Genomic DNA, 7,806 nt, shown 5'->3' on the forward strand with positions numbered 1-7,806 from the left:
TGGCTGTGGAGTGAAGGTTTGTTCAAATCTGTGCCAGCACCTATCTGCTCCATGTCCTGGTTTTTGGCACAATTGACAAATGATTTTGGAAGTAAAGCCTCTTCCTCCACGACCTCCCCTCGATGATCTGCCCCCGAAGTGTCCTCGACCTCCTTCATTTTTTCCATAGAATCCTCCTCGATTACTTTGATAGTTGTTGTCCCTTCTTTGCCCAGTAACCTGGGCGAAATTTGCAGTTGGTAGCACTCCATCCGCTTCCACAGTTGATTGCTTTCCACTATCCAGTCTCGATTCGAAACTAAGCAAGAGTGCAGTGACATCTTGCACTGTCCACATATCACCTCTTGAAGTGATCGTTACCATCACAGAATCATACTCGTGGCCCAAACCTGCAAGGATGTATAGGATTTGATCTTGCTCAAGAACTCGGCATCCTGCGGCCCCAAGCAGATCACAACATGACTTTACTTTGTTAAGGTAATCCTTCATGGAGAGACCTTCCTTCTTCAAGGTCTGCAACTGCAGCCTAAATTGCATCACTTTCGCCTTCGATTGGCTTGCAAAATTAGTTTCAAGAGCATTCCAAACATCTTTTGCGCTGCTCAGCCCAACCACCAAAATCAAGGCGCTATCTGACAACGACGCTTGTATCCACGCCGAGAGTAGCTGATCCTGACTATGCCAAGCCAGAAAATCTTCATTCACCTCCATTTGTTCTGATCCGTTCACCGCTATGAATTCCGGTGGGATCGGTAGGCTTCCTGTCAAGTGAGGCTCCAAACGATATCCTCGCACAATGGCAAGGATCTGCTGTTTCCAAATGAGAAAATTATCATCATTCAGTTTGACTGAAATGGGGTGATTGTGTGAGAGCACTGGTGTAGAGATACGTGGGAGAGAGTTTTGTGCGGAAGCATGTGGGGTTGTGGTTGAGTTTGAATCTGATTCTGTCGTTGTAGGAGAAAAAAAATGAGGGTGAAAAGGTATAGAGTCAGGGCCTAGGCACCTGCTCTGATACCATAAACAAAAATAGCAACAAAGGAAAGTAGGCAAAAGAACTTCATTGTGCAAGTTTTGAATTGCATTTCTAATTTTGATTTCACGAGTCATCAACAAGTTACAAAATAAGCTATATATATAGTCATCTACTGCAACTGACAGAACGTGCAATCTGAAACTAACTAGATCATGGTCCATCATCCTTTCTTCTAACCACCATTTCACACACGTTGTTAGTGGCCCAACAGAGCAGCTTTCCAATTCATGAGCTGAGGTGGAACTGCTTTGGATTCCTTATCTTCACGAGCAATATCCACACGTGTTGCATTACATCCATATTTTTCGGTCGAGCTCGTTTCTTCATTCATCAAGTCGTGGGTAGTTTCAACACCTCATTTCTTGGTGGATCAGAGATGAAAACCACCTTGTTAGCAATATTTATTTCTGGGTGTTTTAGAGCGAATAGTGCGGGCCCTAGACCAATTCTAGGGCTTCCATTAAATATATCTTGGACAGTGAACGACGGTAAATGCCTAGATTTGGAGGCATTTCTTGCCATAACTAAGAAAGTGAACGGGTCCTTAGTCTATATTTTTCTTTAGTCTATATTTTTCTTTATAGTACTAGGAGTACATTATAAAATTCCATGTAGGTTCGGTTTTTGTGATTGAAGGGGCGTTTGTTTTATGTGTTATGGGATGCCCAAAGTGGCAAGAAAGGGATTCTCATATACAACAATTAATGATCAGGGATTGTTATGATATCTCATGTTGGTTGTGGAACGTGGAGACCAAGACTATAAGGGATTGGCCATAGTAGTTTAACTAAGTTTGTGGACGTGCTCTGTTTCTTACCATACAAAACAAACTCCAACTTCAACCAATAAAGGAAATTGTGCGCTATTTGGATATTCTCATTATATATCTTCTCGATTATCCCTTCATTTGTTAATGCCAAGAGCCAATAATATGCTAACGCATTACAAATATATAAATGTAAATTAAAGTGACCAATGACTATGATTCGTTCATACTGAGGCACGACAGCTACATTTGGCTAATTAATTTGCGATCAACTCAAAATAATTTCTTCATTGTTTCTTAATTCCCCATATTGAATTACTATTTCAGAAGACTTATGTTATTTTACTCTCGCCTAGAAGCCTCTCGACTTTCTGAAGCCACGTGTTCCACTCCATCATATTATAAAAAATCACCCAATGAATGCACTTACATTGCATGGCTGCAAACATGAATTTACGCAAACCTCAACTTAAATTATACTACTACTATTCTATATTACTATAATTAACTACTCCTAATAAAATACAAACTCGCTTTTTCAATAGAATATTAATGAAATTGATGAGAATAGTAAACCAGGCACACTAGCCACAAATACCTATGATCCTCATATCCTAAAATAGATCCAATAAAAGTTGACTCATATCTCACTTTTCTAATCAATCAATGAATTGCTGGGGGAAACGAACAGCTATGAGTAGTAGAAGATGAAAAAATTACGTTAACAGATAATCCACCGAAGTTATATGCTGTTTTATATGGTCTACTTTGGAGATTTAGCACCTTATTTTTGGGATTGAACAAACTTAAATTAGCTAGTCATCGCTGATTAGATTGTGAGACTAATTATCAATAACTATACAGCCATGTAGGAGTTGGGTATATTAGCACTTATAAGTGCTTGATTATTAATAAAATAATTAAGATTGTTCTAAATCAAATTCAGAACCAATTATTCAAGCCATTAAGTACTTTATTGTTTTAGTCTTAATCTGTTTGCATTATGATATATAGGAGCAAATGTGATTCAATTAGTGTTTTCTAGAAAGCATGCACATTGAATTTAAACATTTACTCGATCTTATTTTTTATATAAAAATCAATGATTAATGTGATTTACTATACACACATGACATGATACATCCAAGTACAGCGCAAGTGAGATAGCGTGATTGGTCTGAATTAGAGTGAACAGTTAGCGCCAAGTATAATAATGTTTGACCTCAATCTTAAATCTTGCTATTTGTGAGAAAGGATGCGCGCGTTTTACACAATAATTGATAATTGATTATGAAAGTTTGTAATAATCAGCGATTTTCACGTACGTTGTGATCTCATGCATACGCGTGTCCTAATCTTGCTGCCTCCCTAATTATGCCCACAATTTCGTTCAATTATTAATCACTACTGTATTTTCTGAAATTGAAATTGGTCCCCCTCTCTATGCTATTTCAAGCTAGCCACGTAAACAACCTTTTTATATTTGTTTTATTAGTATGTTAGTACTTTAATGTATAGTACTCCATATAGGAGCGGAATTACGTGTGGCTTGCAAGTTGCAATTAGTTACACTTATCTACAACTAAAAACAAATTAGTTATATACTCCCTCCCTCCGCCCACAGTTAGGAGTCCCATTTATGAACGACACGTATTTTAAGAAATGTTAAGAAAAATCAGTGGAAAAAAGTTAGTGAAATATATATCTCACTTGTATATTTAGTTTTAAATAAAATGTGAGTGAAATGAATTAGTGGGAGGTGGGACCCTATTACCATTCATGGTAAAAGTGAACCGAGACTCTTATTCTCGGATTGACTACAATAGGAAAACATGACTCCTATTCACGAACAGAGGGAGTATCTATACACAGAATATTGATCAATAACGAACCAAGTTTAAATGTAAAACCAAGGATAAATTTATAGATTATAAGATCTTGTATTATAATGGTCAATAAATTTCGATGTAAAAAGAGATACTCCCTCCGTCTCTCCATAATTTATCACCATTTGACCCGGCACAAGTTTTAAGAAATGTTGTAGAAAGTGAATTGAAAAAGTTAGTGACATACGAGTCCTACTTTTATATATTAGTTTTATAATAAAATGTGAGTAATAATGAGTTAGTGGAATATGAGATCCACTACCAAAAAAATGATAAAGATGAAAGGTGACAAATATTTAGAGACCGATGAAAATAGAAATAATTGATAAGTTTAAGGAAGAGGAAGTATATAGTTTTTGAAGCATACATGATATAACGTGGTTTCATTCTAAAATCAACGGATAGTTGAATGATTGGCTAAGAAGCAGAGATTAAGTTGAAAGTCCAGTTTTATCGATGTGTGTACTTGAAATATTGGTCAAACTTTTCAGATCCAGAGAATCCGCTAGATCACAGGGGCTAGGAACTCCTTGAAATCCTCGGTTGTTGGGCACACAATCTTTTTCTGTTTCAAAACCCTCAACCCACGATACTAAAAACTAGTATAAGGAAGTAGGGATCGAATCCCATAGAGATGGAAGCGTAAGGAGGTATTTGAGAGACTTTGGAAAGGGTTTTGGCTGCTGCCACGCAACTTTGGGTCGAGAACTTAACTACTAGACTTGGGAAATGTAAATGATCTATTCTAACAGCTAGACCTAGAAAAAGGGAAACATAGCGAAAACATGCATGACGAAAACAGAGATGTAAACAGAACAACACTCCAGCGGTGAAATTTACCCAACCTAGTGAATAATTTCCCTAAATGCCTAGACAGATGAAGAACAGACCGCGGGGACTATTTCCTAAAATAGTAAGGGTACGAATGAAAAGCTGCAAATAACTAACTATGAATTTAACTAACAACTAGGTTCATCTTCACCAACGATTTATGATCACAAATGCAGAAAAATAGAGTAAACATCAAATCGGGCAGAGCATATCGAATTACACCAACGAATTACGATTAACTACGAAAATAGAACATATCTACTACAGCTAAACGAGGTAAATGAGAAAACATGAACTAAACTTCAAAACTCATGCAAAATCTAACAGATCTAAACATCGGATGCTTCATCCGCTCCGGATCCAAGCCAATCCACGACAAACCACAACACTTCTCATCTCCGATCACTCCGATCCAACAAATTTCAACCGATCAACTGCAATTCTAGCACAATTAAACTCAAACAACACAGATCAAGTGCAAAAAGCATCCAATGTAAAGCAACAGTCAACACAAACATAATACGAAAACATAACATAAACTTTCATAGCTAAACGAGTACGAATTCGACAACGATTCAACGAAATAAGGCCGAGCTTCGAACAACGAAGACTCGGGGAATTCAAAAGCAGAAATTAAAACTAAAGCTGTAAATTGTTTCTTCGCCTCGCGTAGAGACGGTGGTACACAACGGTGATCCAACTACGAACCCCAACCCCTTAAATTTCGTAACCCCTAATGTGTGTGTAGAAGTGTGAAAAGTGAGCTAAGAGCGAAATTCGAGGGTCCTCTGGTAGTGTGTTGCGTGCTCTTATTTATAGGCGTGGAGTTGATCTTCTAGAATCTTCTCTTGAATTTTCCTTTCTGCCATCCGTCTAGAAATTTCCTCCGTCTGGTAACTTTTTCCATTGTTCTGCTCACTTTCTCGCCAGACTCCTTCACCAGGTAATTTCCTTCCTTCTTCCTGGATCTGGCATTTTTTTCTATACACCTGGTTTAAAAGCTGTGTTAGACCCAGAAAATTTGCTGAATTTAACCCCATAACCAATTCATGAAATTAGCTTTATCATAAGTCCTAGCAAAGTTGAGGAAGTAATGATGCAGTTCCATTCATGTATAGTACTCCCTCCGTCCCGCTTAAGATGACACGTTTTCCTTTTTAGTTTGTCCCAACTAAGATGACACATTTCCTTTTTTGGTAACTTTCTCTCTCCAATTAATACACTCAACCACTTTTTCTCACTCCTATTAAAATATCCATCTTTCTTTATCTCTCTACTTTAATATTTACACCCACCTTCTCTCTCCAATTAAACTCTTAAACCAATAACTCCTAAAATCACGTGCCGGCTAAGCAATGTGTCATCTTAGCCGGGACGGAGGGAGTATATTGATGTTAGGTGATGGACCCATATTATACAGTGACAGTCCATCATTGATAATCCTCTTGGGGATTCCATGCTCTTATTTTTTATGGATGCTCGTTGAAGTTTAAAAAGTCACCACGCTTTAAAAACTCATGCTTCAAAATTTATACTCCCTCCTTATAACAATTGAAACATAAAATGAATGTTAAAAATATCATACATTGGTGTACTAAAAGAGCTTAATCCATTATATAAGTCTCATTGATCCCTCCTCTTATCATCAATTAGTTTTAGGATGGAACTCATGGATTTCTATCATGGTATCAGAGCGATTTGCCGACTGTGGGTCAAATTTAGTTGACCTAGCAGTATGTTTGGACTGAAATCGAAAAAAAAAATTATTGGCCCAGTAGTATATCTGGGCTTAAAATTTGGCTAGTGGACCAACTGATCGAGAAAAAATTGGGCCAATTGTCCAACCGATCATAAAAAAGTCCAACCCCTTCAAGGTGGCTGAAATCGAAAAAAAAATGACTGGCAGTTGTCCAACCAATCGAGAAAAAAGTGGGCCAATTGTCCAACCGATCATAAAAAGGTCCAACCCCTTCTAGGTTCACCTTGAAGGGTTTGAAGGAGGGTGTTGGCAATTGAAACATAAAATGAATGTAAAAAATATCTCACATCGGTATACTATCACCAATTGGTTTTAGTATGTAACTCATAGATTTCTATCACCTCCGTCCGCGAATAGGAGTCCTGGTTCACTTTTATCATAAATTGGTAATATGGTCTCGCCTTCCACTAACTCATTATAATTACATTTTATTTAAAACTAATATATACAAGTAGGACCCTTATTCCACTAACTTTTTTCCACCCATTTTCTTAATATTTTTGAAAACTCGTGTCGTTCATAAATAAGACTCCTAATAGCGGAGAGAGGAAGTAGCAACTAAATCAAGATATATTTGTTGAGATTCTGGAAACCCGTTTTGCATGTCCTTACTATGAGTAGAATATTTTTAAAGCTGACAAAGTCACAGAAAGAAAATCTATATTTCCTCCGTCTCAAGATAGGTGAAGCACTTCTTTTGAGCACGAGATTTAAGGAATTGATATTTAAAGAGTTAAAGTAGAAAGAGTAAAGTACGAGAGAGAGAGTAAAGTAAGTGGAGAATAAAATAAGAAAAATGATTTTTTGTTAAAAAGATAAATGACTCACTTATAGTGGGACATCCCAAAAAAGAATGTGACTCGTTTATCTTGGGACGGAGGGAGTATATTTTATTTATATAAAGAGTATATACATAATTTTTTTTATTTCCAATTATATTTCAAATGCCGCATTTCATGTACATAACAAATCTTAACTGATAAACTTATAGATATATACAGTGCCTTGCCAACTAGCTATAAGCCTATAATGAAATAAAGTAATTTGACATGAGAGGATGCTTTTACATGGAGTATTAAATTGAGAAATAGGCGACGGACTAAGTTTAAAATTTAAATGGGTATGTCATTTTCTTTGGCGCCATATGATATATACGTTTGAGTTGACCAAATTAATATTCTCCACTGGCTCCGCTCCTTTATCTTTCTCTAATGAAACTAGTAATTAGCCATTCCTCAAATCAGACATATTAAGAAAATAGAGAACTTTTCAATATAACCTTATTAATTGTGATACTAAATACATATATACAATTAATTAAAATTTTTAAAAATTACTGTATGAAATAAGGTAAAATGAAAATAATGTCAATATGTCGTGATAATTATACTCTAAAATTGTCAAGTGTTATATTACGTTGAGTCTTAGTTAATGTGATGAAGCACATATTAAATGCGGCCATATATCTCGGCAAAAGCCAAACTCAATTATTGCGGCCATCAAATTAAATGCAACCTCAACTCCTCCA

At 36.4% G+C, this 7,806-nt stretch overlaps 1 non-coding gene across 1 annotated transcript; it reads right to left on the reverse strand.

The window, feature by feature from the left end:
• Positions 1-290: 290 nt before the first annotated feature.
• On the reverse strand, positions 291-426 carry LOC125191425 (small nucleolar RNA Z247). Its single transcript, XR_007171109.1, has one exon. It is a non-coding gene; the product is annotated as a small nucleolar RNA Z247 (small nucleolar RNA).
• Between the last annotated feature and the right edge of the window lie 7,380 nt (positions 427-7,806).

Source organism: Salvia hispanica, chromosome 5 (assembly GCF_029641045.1).
Source record: "Salvia hispanica isolate PSC_SH4W2 chromosome 5, Shi_PSC_v1, whole genome shotgun sequence".
NCBI classification, from domain to species: domain Eukaryota; kingdom Viridiplantae; phylum Streptophyta; class Magnoliopsida; order Lamiales; family Lamiaceae; genus Salvia; species Salvia hispanica.